General features: G+C 41.6%; 1 long non-coding RNA gene across 1 annotated transcript; it reads right to left on the reverse strand.

Moving 5' to 3' along the window:
* Nucleotides 1-5839: 5839 nt before the first annotated feature.
* Nucleotides 5840-6052, reverse strand: LOC122459900. Its single transcript, XR_006280870.1, has 2 exons — nucleotides 6021-6052; nucleotides 5840-5990 (listed from the first exon to the last, which is right to left on the reverse strand). It is a non-coding gene; the product is annotated as an uncharacterized LOC122459900 (long non-coding RNA).
* Nucleotides 6053-17227: the final 11175 nt, after the last annotated feature.

Here is a 17227-nt window from a genome sequence, read left to right on the forward strand (position 1 = left end):
CACAACTTCTGTTCCAAAAGAGCTACCCTAGTGTGCTTTGATTAGTTTTATTACCAATTTTAATCTTTGATACTTGAGGTATACTGTTTAGTTAAACTCTTGAATGATGCATGTGTAGCCTAAATCCAATTATGTGGACTTGTGCCTTAGATGATTTGGCCCTGTTGGACTCAAAGTTCCCCAGCTCCTTACACCCAGTTCCAGGGATTCTGCTGTCCTGTCAATGTCTCCAGTTACTGTCTGAGCTGTTGTCTTTTATTTTGTAAGGCTGCATTGTGTTCACTAGATGATATGGTGCAGAATAGCTGGAGGCTGCTCCCTGACCTTCTGGACACTCAGACACAAGCAGGCCAGGCTGAGGGAGGAGAGGAAATGGTGCCTGCTTTTGAAAGCTATGCACAGCAGCAGGATCAATGTTTTCCATTTTCTTCTCAGGTCAGCATAGCCTCCCATTTGCTACAGCACAAAAGAAAATGGGGGTGGAAGAGGGACTGTAACTGGGTAGCTAACTCCTTTAAACAAAATTGGGCTCAGCTTTTCTGTTCCAGTCAAAGTGCAGCCTCGTTCAGTGTAACAAAGAGGGTGGGCCTGCTTTTGGGAGTTTTTAAATGAATTCAAACCCCAGAGCCCAGAATCATGACAGTACTGAAGGACAGTTAGGTCTTGTCTACACTTCAGAGTTAAGTTGATTTACGTTATGTTGACAATCGTATACCACTTTAATTACATCGGTTGTGCATGTCCACACAATGCTCCTTGTGTCAGCAGAGTGCGTCCACTGTCAGTGCTCTTGCATTGACAGAGTGTTGCATCATAGGTAAGGCTAAGATTTTGTCAGGGATATTTTTAATAAATGTCATGGACAGGTCAAGGGCTTTTGTGAACTTTTGTTTATAATTTCACAAAAGCTGTGACCTGTCCATGACTTTTACTAAAAATATCTCTGACAAAATGAGGTGAAAAGGGTCCAATGCCCAGAGCTTCTGGGGCTCCAGGGTCCCCCGTGCTACACTGGTGGCTGGGAGAAGATGCTTCTGAAGGAGGGAGCACTGACAGATTTCCTGGTTGAGCAAAGGAGTCAAATCAGGCTGGTGAAATGGTGGGCAAAGGGTCACCTACGAACTTCACCAGGTCAGAGGGGGATGGTGACACAGACCCATTGGTGCCAACTGACAAATGGCTCACTGTTCTGCAACAGTGATTCCTAATTGGCCTGACAAACAAACACCTAGCATGCTGCTTTCATAGTATTTATCCAAAAAGAGTAATGAAAGCCAGGATCATACTAATCATTAATATTGGTATGAAATGTGTGTACAGATACTGTATAAATTATGTATATGCAATGAAAACACATTCCTAAAGGCTGAACTTCAGGACAGGGCTAACAAGCAGGTTTCTACCAGACAAAGAATGTATATTCACCCCAGTTACCTTACAGTTCTTACTTTGCATGTTAACAGAATGGGGATTCATTTTGAAAAGACACTTGCCATAAGATAAGCTTCTTTAGACTTTAGTCCCTAGGAATAGTTTTGTCTCGTATGTAACACTTCTGTTTTGATCATCCTTACTCACTATCACTTAAATCTAAATCTTTGATAAACTTTTTTTGTTTTCACTATAAATATCACATTGCTGTGGTATATGAGGAGTTGGTCCTAAGCTGAATCCTCCAAGCTGGAGAACACTTTTCTCTCAGACAGCAGACCTGGTATTACTGAGTGCTCAATGAATAAAGAACTAGGTACTATGGGGAATGCTTCAAAGGGGCTTAGGGAGTAGGATGCACCTACTGTTAATCTGCTAGGCAAAGTAAAGGCTGCCATAGCCCAGAGAAGAGTACATGAGTGATTAAGTGATGGTGTCAGGGAGCATCAGCAAGTCAAGGGATAACAAGCAGACTCACTGTCCTGAAATCCTAAAAATTGTCACAAGGCTGGAAAGGGCTGAAGGCTGAAAGCTGCAGAGGGAGTTGCCTGTTCGGCTCTGAGGGCATGTCTACCCTATGAAATTAGGTCGATATTTTAGAAGTCGATTTTTAGAAATCGATTTTATACAGTCGATTGCATATGTCCATACTAAGTGCATGCTCACTACTGTGGCTAGCATTGACTTACGGAGCGGTGTATTGTGGGTAGCTATCCCATAGTTCTGGTAGTCTCTGCCGCCCATTGGAATTCTGGGTTAAGCTCCCAATGCCTGATGGGGCAAAAACATTGTCGTGGGTGGTTTTGGGTTAATGTCGTCAGTCACCCCTCCCTCCATGAAAGCAATGGCAGACAATCGTTTCGCACCTTTTTTCCGTGCAGACACCATACTGCTTTCAGCAGATGGTGCAGTAGCACTGCTAACAGTCATCATCCACCATTTCCGATGCAACTTTGCTCTGTTGCTATTGTATCAATAGTGAATTTCTCCATGTTGTCTGTCATGGGCTCCTGGGTATGTATATTCTTCCTCGGGAAATGTGTGTGGTGCTAACCGTCATCCTCCACTGCTTCCGCTGCAACTCTGCTCTCCTGCTGTCATGAATCCACCTCACAGGTCTTCTCATCGTTGTCTATAAATATCTATTCTCATGGCTTCCATCATCGGCCACCATTTCTGCTGCAACTGTGCTTTCCTGCAGATGCCATACTACAGCAAGCATGAAGTCTGCTCAGATCACAGTGGCCGTTATGAGCATTGTAAACACCTGTGCATTATCATGCAGTATGTGCAGAAGCAGAACCTGCAAAGGCAGAAGAGGAGGCGATGGCAGCACGGTGACGAGAATGATGAGGACATGGACACAGACTTCTCTCAAAGTACAGTTCCCGGCAATTTGGACATCCTGGTGGCAATGGGGCAGGTTCATGCTGTAGAATGCTGATTCTGGGCCCAGGAAACAAGCACAGACTGGTGGGACCGCATAGTGTTGCAGGTCTGGGACGATTCCCAGTGGCTGCGAAACTTCGGCATGCATAAGGGCACTGTCATGGAACTTTGTGACTTGCTTTCCCCGGCCCTGAAGCACAAGAATACTAAGATGAGAGCAGCCCTCACAGTTCACAAGTGAGTAGTGATAGCCCTCTGGAAGCTTGCAATGCCAGACAGCTACCGGTCATTCGGGAATCAATTTGGAGTGGGCAAATCTACTGTGGGGGCTGCTGTGATCCAAGTAGCCAATGCAATCACTGAGCTGCTGCTATCAAGGATAGTGACTCTGGGAAATGTGCAGGTCATAGTGGATGTCTTTGCTGCAATGGGATTCCCTAACTGTGGTGGGGCGATAGATGGTACGCATATCCCTGTCTTGGGACCAGACCATGTTGGCAGCCAGTACGTAAACTGCAAAGGGTACTTTTCAATGGTGCTGCAAGCACTGGTGCATCACAAGGGACATTTCACCGACATCAACATGGGATGGCCGGGAAAGGTACATGACGCTTGCATCTTCAGGAACTCTGGTCTGTTTGAATGGCTGCAGGAAGGGACTTACTTCCCAGACCAGAAAATAACTGTTGGGGAAGTTGAAATGCCTATAGTTATCCTTGGGGACTCAGCCTACCCCTTAATGCCATGGTTCATGAAACTGTACACAGGCACCCTGGACAGTCGTCAGGAGCTGTTCAACTATAGGCTGAGCAAGTGCAGAATGGTGGTAGAATGTGCATTTGGACATTTTAAAAGTGCGCTGGCACAGTTTACTGACTTGGTTAGACCTCAGCGAAACCAATATTCCCATTGTTATTGCTGCTTGTTGTGTGCTCCACAATATCTGTGAGAGAGTAAGGGGGAGATGTTTATGGTGGGGTGGTAGGTTGAGGAAATTGCCTGACTGTTGATTAAGCACAGCCAGACACCAGGGCGATTAGAAGAGCACGGTAGGGCACACTGTGAATCAGAGAAGCTTTGAAAACCAGTTTCAAGACTGACCAGGCTACGGTGTGACAGTTCTATTTGTTTCTCCTTGATGAAAACCCACCCCCTTGGTTCACTCTACTTCCCTGTAGACAATCGCCCTCCCTACTTTGATCGCTGCTTGCAGAGGCCATAAAGTCATTTCAAAATCATGCATTCTTTATTAATTCATCACACAAATAGGGGGATAACTGCCAATGTAGCCCGGGCGGGGTGGGGGAGGAGGGAAGCACTGGGTGGGATGGTGGATGAGGGGAGGAGGGAAGGACAAGGCCACACTGCATTTCAAAACTTATTGAATGCCAGCCTTCTGTTGCTAGGGCAGTCCTCTGGGGTGGAGTGGTTGGGTGCCTGGAGGACTGCACCCCACCTGCATTCTTGGACAGCTGGGTGAGGAAACTATGGAACTTGGGGAGGAGGGTGGGTGATTACACAGGGGCTTCAGGGGCGGTCTATGCTTCTGATGCCTTTTCTGCAGCTCCACCAGATGCCATAGCATATCAATTTGATTCCCCAGTAGCCTCAGCATTGCATTCTGCCTCCTCTTATCACGCTGCCGCCACCTCTTCTCTTGTTCCCACAACCTCTCATCTTGCTCGTCCCTCCTGTCCTCGCATTCATTTTCTGCTTTCCCGGACTCTGCCATTGTTTGCCTCCATGCATTCTGCTGAACTCTTTCAGTGCAGGAGGACTGCATGAGCTCAGAATATTTCATCATGAGTGTTTTTTTTCACCTTCTTATCTGCACTAGCCTCTGGGACAGAGATGATAGGGGGAGCGTTGAAACATTTGCAGTTGCAGGAGGAAAAAAAGGAGAGTAGTATTTAAAAAGATACATTTTTAGAGAACAATGGGTATACTCTTTCACGGTGAACCAAGTTGTTAACGTTACATAGCACATGTGCTTTCGGTACAAGGTCACATTTCACCCCTTATATTGAGGGCCTGATGGTTTGGTGTGAGAGATCACACACGTAGGGCTGGGCAACAGAATTCGGCTTGCAGGCAGCCATGGTAAGCCACAGTTCTTTCAGCTTCTTCAGCCTTCATAACATGTGGGAATGTTTCAAACAGCAGCACCCACCTTTCCCATACCAAGTACCCATTGGGTTGGCCATTTAAAAGGAGGGGCTGCAGTTTTCAGGTTAACGTGCAGCACAAACCTAACTAACCCCCCACCAACCCAATTCTCTGGGATGATCGCTTCACCCCTCCTCCCACTGCGTGACTAGTATCAGGGAAGATTCCTGCCAGCCAAACGCGAACAGCTCAGCGTGAATGGGCCCCCCCACAACCGCAAGGCTAAAAGCAGGGATGATTTCTTTTCAGCCACAGGCAAACAGCCCAGCAGGAACGGCCACCTCTGAATGTCCCCTTAATAAAGTTCCTGGAGGATTTCCATTCCATCCCCAGACACGTTAACAGACTTTTCCACTAGCTGTACTGGCCGTGAATGAATCCCAAGTCTTCAGGACAAATTAATCATTAAACATGCTTGCTTTTAAACCATGTGTTATATTGACAAAGGTACACTCACCAGAGGTGCCTTCTCTGGCTTCATGGTCCGGGAGCCCACATTGGGAGGGTTGGGAGGGTATTGGCACCAGGATGATAAACAGTTCCTGGCTGTCAGGGAGAATGGTTTCTCTGCTTGCCTGTTGAGTGCTATCCTCCTCCTCCTCCTCATTCCCAAAATCCTCATCCCTGTTGTGTGAGACTCCCCCCTTGCAGGTGTTCACAGACAGGGTGGAAGGGGCACCTCCTAGAATTGCATGCAGCTCATCTAGAAGTGGCATGTCTGGGGCTCTGACCCGGAGCAGCCATTTGTCTCTTTGGTTTTTTGGTAGGCTTGCCTGAGCTCCTTAATTTTCATGTGGCACTGCTGTGGGTCCCTGTTATAGCCCCGTCCATCTTGCCCTTGGAGATTTTTTTCAAATATATTGGCATTTCATCTTTTGGAACGCAGTTCTGATAGCATGGGTTCGTCTTCCCATACAGCAATTGGATCCAGTACCTCCCATTCGGTACATGCAGGAGCTCTTTTTGCAATTCTGGGACTGCGTGATCACCTCTGCTGATGACCTCTGCATGGTCACCTCTGCCGATGAGCTCACCACTCTGGTCAAACAGGAAATGAAATTCAAAAGTTTCCAGTGGTTTTCCTGTGTACCTGGCTACTGCATCTGAGTTGAAAGTGCTGTCCAGAGCGGTCACAATGGAGCACTCTGGGATAGCTCCCGGAAGCCAATACCATCAAATTGCATCCAAACTACCCCAATTCAACCCGGCAATGTTGATTTCAGCACTAATCCCCTCATTGGGGAGGAGTACAGAAATTGATGTTAAGAGCCCTTTAAATTGACAAAAATGTCTTCATCGTGTGGATGGGTGCAGGGTTGAATCAATCTAACATTGCTAAATTTGACCTAAATTTGTGGTATAGACCAGGGCTAAGAGCTGGACAGAGAGCTGAAGATAAAAGGCCTGAGAGAGCTGAATAATGTGGTGCGGGGGTGGTGGGGAAGGCTGAGCCTATTGATGTCTTCCAGGCAAGAGTTGAAGCTCCTACCTGGGAAGGAAAGCAAGCTGGGCAACTTCCCAGGTAAAGAGATGTAGGGAGGTGTAGTGAGAAAGGCTGGAATGATACTTAGTGATGAACTGTTGGGAAGACTGTACAGTTTGGACTGCAATAGGGCAATTCTGATTCCTGGTAGTGGGACTTTTGATAATTAGCTCTGCAAAAAGCCTATCTGTATTCTCAAAGGCTATACTGAGTTTGAGGAATCAAGGGGAAAACTGTGATGAGAACCATTTGCAAGGCTGCCCTGAAACAATGAGGGAGTACTGTTAAGGAGGGATGCATTTACAAACCGAATGCGGGTATTGGGAGATCACACAAGAAAGCAAAGGAGAAGGCACACACTGCAAGGGGAACATAGAAAAGGAGTGAATACTGGCTGGAGGGGGGCCTACAGGTGCAGAAGGGGGAAAGATATTCAATAGTAGAAAAATGGGAGGAACCTCAAACATGGTCATCTGCAGTCGGAGAAGCCCCAATCAGGGGAAGAAAAAAAGAGGAAAACCTCTTCACTCCTTCTATAAAATCCCCTTGGAGAGGAGAAACCAAGCTTTCCTTAAGAGAAGGAACTGCTGAAGGAGAATAGACCTTATCCTCCCCTTAGAATGACCTTGTCCTTTCCCACAAAAACACCATGTGGGCTGCCTACCAAGAATAAACCTGCAGGAAGGGGGACTTGTTGCAGGATGGTGTTCCTGGAGATTGTGAGGCTCCATACTTCTCGAAAAATATTCAAATGTATGGATCTTTATAGAGACTTCTTCTACCTTATTGCTGCGCTGAATTAAGATATTCATATTTAAATTAACCTAGAATTCATCTAATTATTTATACAACTCCCTGGTGGCCTGGGGACTAGTAACTCCTTGAGTTATTTGGAAACTTGTCCATGGGGAGAAGGGGGGTGGGGGGTTGACAAAGTTGACAACTGTCTTAAAAGATAAGAGGAAAAAGTGCACTAAGAAAGGGCCTATTTCCCAAACCTGTACATGACTTACCTAATGCTATGCAGCTGCCTTGGGGTTTCCACCACACTCTCCCCACAGATTAGCCTGAGACAGTCATAGCCACTGTTTTTAACATGCCCCCTATCCAGAGAAGACAAATGTCTGTATAAGAGATCTTTAAACCCCATCCCTTGCTCATTTGCAAGCAGGAGGCTGCCATGGAATTAAGTACAAAGGTGCAGGTAACATCTCTGCACTCCTAAACCTTGTCTCCCCCCTCCTCCTGCACCCAACTTTCCCAAGCAACATGAACTCATAAATTCAGTTACCTCTTCTCATACAGTACAGATACCATTTGCTCCTCAGACTAAAATTAAGTGGAACTGGGTGAGTCAGGATTTTGGAAATGGGACATGGGGGGGGGGCGAATTTTTAATGGTATTTAGGGCCCTGAAGATGCAGATATGTGCCTAGTGGCCTTTTTTTTTTTCCTAGAGAGCAAAAACCCATTTACTCTTTTAAATGTATTTAGGCACCTAATGGGATTTAAGAATGTGGCACAATAGTACCTTTGTTAGGTTTTCAGTCCAAATATGTCAATTGGGGAGAAACCAAGATTGTCTATCTGTCCTCTGGCTTATATACAATGAATTTGGTTGTCAATCAAGTTCTTACTGGGCAATGTGTCCCCACTACAAGAGTGGTACTCTCTGCAGAAGTTTCTCCAAAGACTGGATTGAAGGTTCATGGAGACTGACCTGAAAGGATACATAAGTGTTGATGGGGCAGTGTAGGAAAGATTTCATTGCCACTGCCCATGTCACAATTGTCCATAAACAGAGGGATTTCCCCCCATCTTTAGCTCTAGTAACAACTTTCAGCTAGCGGGGTCCCAGTTCATTTTACTTATTGTATATAGGGATCTGTACAGTCACTCTAGGGTGAAATTCAGAATTTGTTTAATATTGGCAGCAACACTGCAGAAGTTTTAGGACATAACTTATTCTTCTATACTTCATCTAATTGAAACTACATGGGGAAATTAAGTAGGCAGAATGTAATGACTCAAGTTGGAATCTGGTCACGTAAATATTGAAACCTTTTTTTTAAAAAAGTTAATAACTACACAGCTTCATTAATATATCTTCAAATAATAATTTAAATAGACTAGAAAGGGGGGAAATTTAGCAGCTTGTATTAGGAAACACTGTATTAACTACAGAGGACAAAGATGTAGTTAATTATTTACTTTCATTCGTTATCATGGGATAAGACTTTGATCTATCAATTCCATCTCCACTGAAGCCTCCCACGATAAAAATTCAGACCCACACACTGAAGTATGTCTGTTTTGCCTTTTGTATGACAAGTAGATATCACAACAAAGGAAACTCACCATAGAGCATGGGCAATAAAAGATGTTTAAAAGAATAACATAGGGCAATGATTTTCATTAGAAAAAAAAATAAAAATTAGTGGAGCAGTGAGCAGATTCACAAACTAGCATTTTCTTTTTTTTTTTTCTTTTCCAGTATACAGCTATAGAATCATCAGACTGGAAGGGACCCTTCTTACAGGGTCCCCTCCTACTCTGGTCTCCTGCACTGAGGCAGGACTAAGAATTATCTCTAGACCATCCCTGACACCTGTTTGTCTAATCTGTTTTTAAAAACGTCCAGCGATAACTTGTTCCAGTGCTTAACTACCATTACAGTCAGGAAGCTTTTCCTAACATCTAAACTAAATCTCCCTTGCTGCAATTTAGGCCCATTAATTCTTGTCCTGTCCTCAGTGGATAACAATGCATTTCCCTCCTCTTTACAATAGCATTTTACGTACTTGAAGACTTATGTCCCCCCTCAGTCTTCTCTTCTCCTGACTAAACAACCCTCCCCCCCCCCATCTTTCCTTGTAGGTCATGTGTTCTAAACTTTAAATTATTTTTGTTGCTGTCCTCTAGACTTTCTTCAGTTAGTCCACATTTTTTCCAAGTGTGTTCCTAGAACTTGAGACAGTACTGCAGTTGAGGCCTTATCAATGCTGAGTAGAGTGGAAGAATTACTACTTGTCTTGCTTACAACACTCTTGCTAATACATCCCAGACTGATGTTCACTTTTTTGCAACAGTATTACATTGTCAACTCCTATTTTGTTTGTGATCCACTATACTCCCAATCCTCTTCTGCAGTATTCCTTCCAAACAATCATTACCCATTTTGTATTTATGCAACTGATTATTCCTTCCTAAGTATAGTACTTTACATTTATCCTTATTGATTTTCATCCTATTCATTTTTCCTGTAGTTTTATGTTAACAGTTTTAGTGCATATGGTTATTCCTCGTGATAAAGAAACTGACATGGCTATAACATCTGAGTTCTAATTTTATTCCAATGCAATTAGTCTTTTTTTCCATGCAACTACTTTACACTAATAGTTCAGTTTTCCAGAGAGGGGCCAGTCTTCTCATGGGCTCTGTCTAAAAGCTTGCAAAGGAGTACTTTTGGTGTAACTTTTAAGGCTACTCTGTTCATTTTAGGGTGCCTGTATGTTTTATTAGCATTATTTTGATTGAATGGTTTTGTACACTGAACTTCTCTGCTGTTGCCTATTAGAGGTGAATATCAAAAGGTTTTGAATTCTGTTTGCTTGGATGTTTATTTGAGTTTAGTCAAATTGCCTAAATCTTAGGCCCAGATTTTTAAAGGTATTTTGGTGTTGCTATGTCATTTTCAGAAGGGATTTAGGCACTTAGTCCAAATTCCATTGACTATTAATGGTATTTAGATTCACATGCCTAAATCCTTTCTGAAAATGAGATTTAGGTTTTTAAATCCCTTAGGTGTTTTGTCGGTAAACACAATATCTCAATACCTTTTAAAATATACGACTGAGTCCTCAAAACTTGAGCAGAAACACCATAAAAACAGGCTCTTATGAGAGTTGTAGCACAACCACCTTCTGTCCCATCTGAAAACAAGACACACTTACCATCTGGCCAGTAAAAGTTTTGTTGAGTAAATTTTTAAAAATTGGTGAATGATCAGTGGAGGGTTTCTTATTTTTTTTTTTTTTGAAGTAGTTCAGTCACCCATAATTTTTGTAGGAAGTCCCCTGGAAGACTTACCACATCACCAGTTTATATATTAACTCGTTGTTGTCCTTCAAAACCCTCCACAAAACTCATTTGTCGTGTCTAAGAAGAACTTGACAATTGTTAGTCCGGTGTGCTGACACCATTTCCTATCATACTACCCAATAATGACTTACTGTTTTCTGGTACTCCCATGTCTGTATCCATCTCTCTCTTGTCTAGTAAGTTCTTTAGGGTATGGTACATCTTTTGTGGGATTTTTTTTAACACATCCCACAATAGCTGTGTGAACGCAATCATCCATGACTAGGGCTCGTAGGCACTATGGTAATACAAATAATACTAGTGATAAATTCTACACACTACCATGGATTTCCTTCTCCTTCATGAAGGCTGCTCCTAATGAGCCAGCCAAGATCAAGAAACTACGCCAGCCTTGAGGCAACGATGGCTTACCCTGCATTGTTCGCTGGATGGAAAAACTATACTGAAAGGGAGGATGACAAATGATTGCCCTTCAAATGAACCTTAACATAGAATGGGAAATAGTTTCAGGCTGACACAGCCAGAGATGTCTGAAGTCCTAATGATACTCTTCACTTGTATGATTTTCATCCAAGGATTTCAAAGTACTTTACAAAGTTTCTCTTTACATAATTATTAAAAGCATAGAATTGTTCAGAGCCAAATTCTGTCTTTAATTGCATTATCTTAGATTTACACTTCCATAAATGAGAATAGAATCTGGCCCTGAGTAAATATGGCCTCTTTCAGTGTGTCAGAACAACTCAGTGGGCTATCTGAAAATAGAATCCAGATTTTGTAGCCCATGGTTTGGTGGTAAGTACCAATGTTGAGCCAATCCCCAGCTGCATTTTTGAGCCCATTAGCATTCAACATTTACAGTGTGGGACCAACCCTGCACCAACTATCCACTGGGGCAGGAGAGTATAAAAACAAGTTTGATGCCAGCTTCTATACTCCCCTTGGCTTGTATAAATGAGGCCTGCTTGGTGTGGCATGATGTTCCGTTCTGGTGGCAGCTAGATCAGCCAGAGGTTGAGCCTGCTACAATCTTGACTAAGAGACTGTTTTTCAAGCTCATGAAGTAGAGACTCATGCATTAAGCTCCAGAGTTCCTGGACTGACCCTGGCTGCTAATAACCAGGGTCTATCAGCAGCACACTTGCACTACATGCAATCTGATGATAGCAAAGGGATAGTCCAGACTCAGAAACACAACCTTCCTGTGTCTGCTAGATCTGGACAGAACTGACATTAAACGGTTTTGTCAAGATTTCGTTTTACATTAGCAGAGCCAGTCTCCACAGGAGCAGATCATATTGGTTCTCGTAATCTGTCACAGAATTTTTTGCCACCTTCCTTGCTCCCAGGCCAGCTATATGTATATCATTTGAAATGTACCACCTTATTTTCATTGAGATATAAATTTTGCATAATAGTCTCCATAGGTGTCATAGGGGCTCATCATTTTGTATCAGTCAACATAGTTGAGAATTTCTGCAGGGAAAAACGAGTTTAAAAAAACTACTTCTACTTCACTTTATAGGTTTAAATTAAAATCAACCTATAACGAGGTCATAACGGTAATGAGGTGGTATCCTATGGGTATTACATTCTGTAGCATTGTTTACACAAGTTCAGCTCCACTGGTGGTAGCAATGTTGGGAGTACTTATGTAGGCAGTGTGCCAGTGGCCTCTGCTGTATCTGATAGCATGTGATCTAGACCTCAGCTGAACTGATGGTAGCAATGGTGGGAAATTGTAGCAAAATTATCTTAAGAGTACACAACCTTTTGTATGGATGTGCTTAAGAAAATGTTGCAGAGAATCTCAAAGACCATATGTTAATACTTCCCCTGTCAAAAAATTTAGAAATTCAATATGTTCAAATAATCTGTTGGCATATTACTTTATATAAAACATATAAGATAAGATAGCTTCTATATATTCTGGTTTGCTTGTCCTGTGTTCAGTCTTTTTTAACTTCCTCCATTTGTTCCTGTGAATTAAAACTATTGTTTCTTTCGGTTTTAGTTTTTTATATATTATACATAAAATCGTTTTTTTTTAAATCTCTAAGTAATTTGAAATAAATTAAAACTATGGAAAAGTTATTTTCCACTGGTGTGATGCAGGTTTCCTTCATTTACTGAACATAAAGAGATTGCCTGTAATATCTTATCACACTAAAATAAGTACTGCTACTAAAATCAGCTTACACCTCAACCATAACAAGTCTGCAAGGGAAAATTTTGCATTGGAAAAGCTGTAGGAACTAAGAATTTTGTTCCTTATCACTCACTACCAATATAGTAACACAGCGAGTCTGAAGAAATATACTGCCACAGATGTCAAAATTCAATGGGACTATCATGTGCCACTACTGAGATTTACAGTTCTACATAATTATAGCTGCTATTGATTTCTGCACATCCCTATCTTTCATGTCTATTTGTGATCCATCAGAGGTTTTCTATGAACATAGACCAATTAGGTGTTTGCTAAGGATTAGTATCTAGAATGAAAAGGTCAGATTGTGCATTTATCCCAGATTCCACATATTCACATGACTTTTAAAAACGGAAGCATCTAAAAACGCCTCTATAATCTGTATTTGAAAATGTATACATATTGTTTGTTTCAGTCCCCAATTCAATCTTCTCTTATGCACATCTGCACTACCATCTACTGGAAAGGTGAGTAACTATGTATCAGTAATCACTGTTTCTATCTGTTTTTACTAACACCAGGGCACAAACAAAGTTATACTTCTCCCACACACAAAAAATGCATCTTTTCAAGCAGTAAATTGCACTGACTTACAATTTACACTTTTTATAAAGATGTACTAGGAATACAAAATTTTAGTATATACTCAATCATGTTTCTTAAAATAAAGTATTGCATATAATCATTTTTGTGTGTCAAAGAGCAAGCACACAGATATTTCTCATGCAAATAAGTGACTAACAGCTAACTAACTAACTGGATAGAGGAGTGCATAGTGCTGATAACTGCTGTGCAAGTTACTCATGTATGACTGCTAATGAACATTGGTAACTGCTTCCATTCCAGCATATCCTGGAACATGTATGACACACATGCCAAATTATGTGGTTTAGTAATGTGGAGAAACACCTTCAGGTGTGGGATTAGACCAGTGGCTGTCAACCTTTCCAGACTACTGTACCCCTTTCAGGAGGCTAATTTGTCTTGTGTATCCCAAGTTTCACCTCACTTAAAAACTACTTGCTTACAAAATCAGACATAAAATACAAATGTGTCACAGCACACTGTTACTGGAAAATTGCTTACTTTCTCATTTTTACCATATTATACAATTGGAATAAATATTGTACTTACCTTTCATGGAAAGTTTATACTGCTCTATATACAAGTAATTGTATGAAATTTTAATTTGTACTGACTTCACTAGTGTTTTTATGTAGCCTGTTGTAAAACTGGGCAAATGTCTAAATGAGTTGATGTATGTAGTCTAGACAACTGCATACTCTCAAGGGTACATATACCCCTGCTTGTGAACTACTGGATTAGATGATACATTTCATTTTCACTTTTAATTTAGTCAGCATTCACTTATTTAGTCAGACACACATTCATGTGTGCCATGAGTATGCATACCGTATATTAAAATGTTACCTACCTCGTGAGGAAACATTTGTACAGCTTCTATCCCTCTTCAATGTTACCAGCTTTCTAGACAGTTTATATTACATTTGATATTGACCAGATCTTTTGCTCTGCTTTTAAATTTCAAAAAATACAGTTTAAAAATAATCAGTGACTGCCAAACATGCATGGGTAGCAGCAATAAGAGATGTGCTGGTGTGTAAGATGAGCTTACATGAATGAATGGCAGAGGATGGCAGCAGTGTTGTTTTCATCTGCATAGGAGTAAAATGGCTGCTTTCTCTACACATATAAAACTACATCTATGCTAGTGTCTAAAGTTACTTTTAAAGAACATCATCCTATTCTTAAACACAAAGTACTGCTAAAATAAATAACTGATTAAATATTAGATAAGGAATGAACATATTTGGGTATATATCAGATGATGAAATTAAAAGATAGAGAAGCTGTCCAATATGTACTTTAAAGATAAGAATAAGATAGGTAACATTTCTAAAAACAATTGCTAAACTCTTTTTAAATATGAAGCTTCCTACTTCCAGTAACTTGCTTCCAACTGCAGGAAAATAGCCCTACCCTTGTCCCTATTAGCATAAAGCAGAACAGGAACCCTCCTCTGCCACCAGGAACCAGTTCCATAGCTGAACTTCCTGGGTGTGGGAGCTTTGGAGCCCTGATTCAAGAAACAGCATATCATTCACTTTTCTTGACCTCTTTCTAGGAAGAACCGGAGTAGAACCCCTCTTCCACACTTAGGTACCCTACTATAGGCTAAAACACCCCTTCTTGCCTCCAAACTGGACCTATTTAAGACACCTATATGCAACTCTGCTTTCTGCTGCACTGGAGTGAAGCTCACAAATTTTGCACCTTCCCACAGTATATCACCAACACAGGACCCAGGGATGTCAAGCGTATTTCACCAATGGTCTTATCACTTAACCTCCCTCTTACCCTTTCCCTCAAACTTCACTCTCACTTTTCTCCTCAGAGTCCTTTTCATAAGGTTCCTTCACCTCAAAGTACAATTATGCTTTTCTTAAAGAAACTCAACCTAAACTCTGTCTAGCTCTCAAACAATCGTTTCTTTCCTTCATCTACAAGCTTCTCAAATGTGATATCTATAACCCCCATCTTCAGTTACTTTTCTCCAGTTTCATCACTGAATCTCTCTCCAAACTGGCTTCTGCTATGGTATTCCATAAAATTGCTCTCACCAATGTCCGCAATGAGCACTTCCTGGCAAAATCTCAGGGCCTGTACTCTACCTTTGTTCTCCTTAACCTTTTGATGGCTTTTGATCTTGTTGACCACTCCCTACTTTTTGAACATCTATTCTCTGGCTACCTTGTTGCTGTCTTCTCATGATTTTCCACTGCCTTTTTGATAACTTCAGCAGTCTTATTTGGTGGGCCATTATTATCCTGTCTCCACTCTTTCTGTGCACTTCTCCAAAGGCTTTATCTTTGGACCCTTTGTTATCCCAAATTTGGACCTCAGACACTTTAATATTGGCCTGCCTATAGCCATAAATTGTTGTTAATTTATTCTGCTCAAATGGGTAATAAGGTGGTGGCCTACCCCTAGAGGAATTGCCGGGGTTTTACCTGGGAGTTTGTTTCCAACCCACAGAGGACTCCCCAGAGCCGGTTAATCCTACTAATCCCGAGAGAATACAGCCCTCTACTCAAAGGATTGACTCCAAACAGTAATTCTTCAAAAACAAAATATTTCTTAAAGGAAATAAGCAGTTACAATATATTCAATAAAGCAAGAAAATACATCATACTTTGGAAAGAATACATTTAAAGCAGCACAATAAAATGAAACACAGACAGCATAGGAACCATAGCATACATTGCAGTTACAATGTAATAGTTAAAGTACATAGAGATCTTTTATACACATGTACAGACCTTTAATACAATGTTATTTCAATATTGTAGTTAAGCAGAGCTTCTAAACATAGGCATAAGAAAGCATTACAATATTACAATACAAGAAAAATAGTTACTATTTAACACTACCATCCTTTCAGCAGTGGCCAAATGGGCACAGGATAGTTGGGGTGGGTATCCTATAAATACAGGTATCCAGCTTTATTTACATGCACACCCAATCATTCTTGTCAAAATAGACAGAAAATCAAACTTACACTCATTTATAATCCCTCTGTATCATCTCTGCGCGTCCTTCTCCTATGTCAAGGTAATAAAAAATGGTTGACAGGACTGTAGGGCTCCCAGTTGCTGCTACTGTCTCCAGTTGCCATCTCAGACTGCTTCTTCCACTTCTATGGGTGCTGCCTTCTAGAAGTTTCTAGTTGCCTCAGAAGCTTTGGTTTCTGCTGCTGCTTCAGGTAGCTACTTCTCTTTTCCTTGCTAGTTGATCTTTTCTGCTTGGTTCCACCCCCTACCCCGACCTCAGCCTGCTAGCTGTCAGCCTTGTATTCAGTGTCTGGCCTTCTTTGATTGGTTGCTTTGCCAAGCTTAGAAATTAGCATAGCTGCTTCCTGGCTAATTATACCAGCTCAGACAATGAATTTGAATTTAGCAGCATGGACTCTACTCCTGTCTAGATCCTCCTCCTAGCTATTACTGGAAGCCCTCCTCCTATCTCCACCCTTCAGGCATTTTGGAGAGGAAGTTGAGTCATATGTGTTGAACTCTACTTCAACCACATCTTTTATCTACTGTTGGTCAACTTAGTTTGGGTCCTACATTTTGATGTTTTATAATAGAGAATCAATAGCAGTGGCCATTTTGGATTTTTCACTATAAATTATACTTTATTACTTATCTAAAGCCTTAATTCTAAAACTAATTATTGTTTTATGCAATATAAAGCATTATGATACTGTCACTATCATTAAGAAAAGGAGTACTTGTGGCACCTTAGAGACTAACAAATTTATTAGAGCATAAGCTTTCGTGAGCTACAGCTCACTTCATCGGATGCATTTGAGCTGTAGCTCACGAAAGCTTATGCTCTAATAAATTTGTTAGTCTCTAAGGTGCCACAAG

The sequence above is a fragment of the Dermochelys coriacea genome, chromosome 4, assembly GCF_009764565.3.
Source record: "Dermochelys coriacea isolate rDerCor1 chromosome 4, rDerCor1.pri.v4, whole genome shotgun sequence".
NCBI classification, from domain to species: domain Eukaryota; kingdom Metazoa; phylum Chordata; order Testudines; family Dermochelyidae; genus Dermochelys; species Dermochelys coriacea.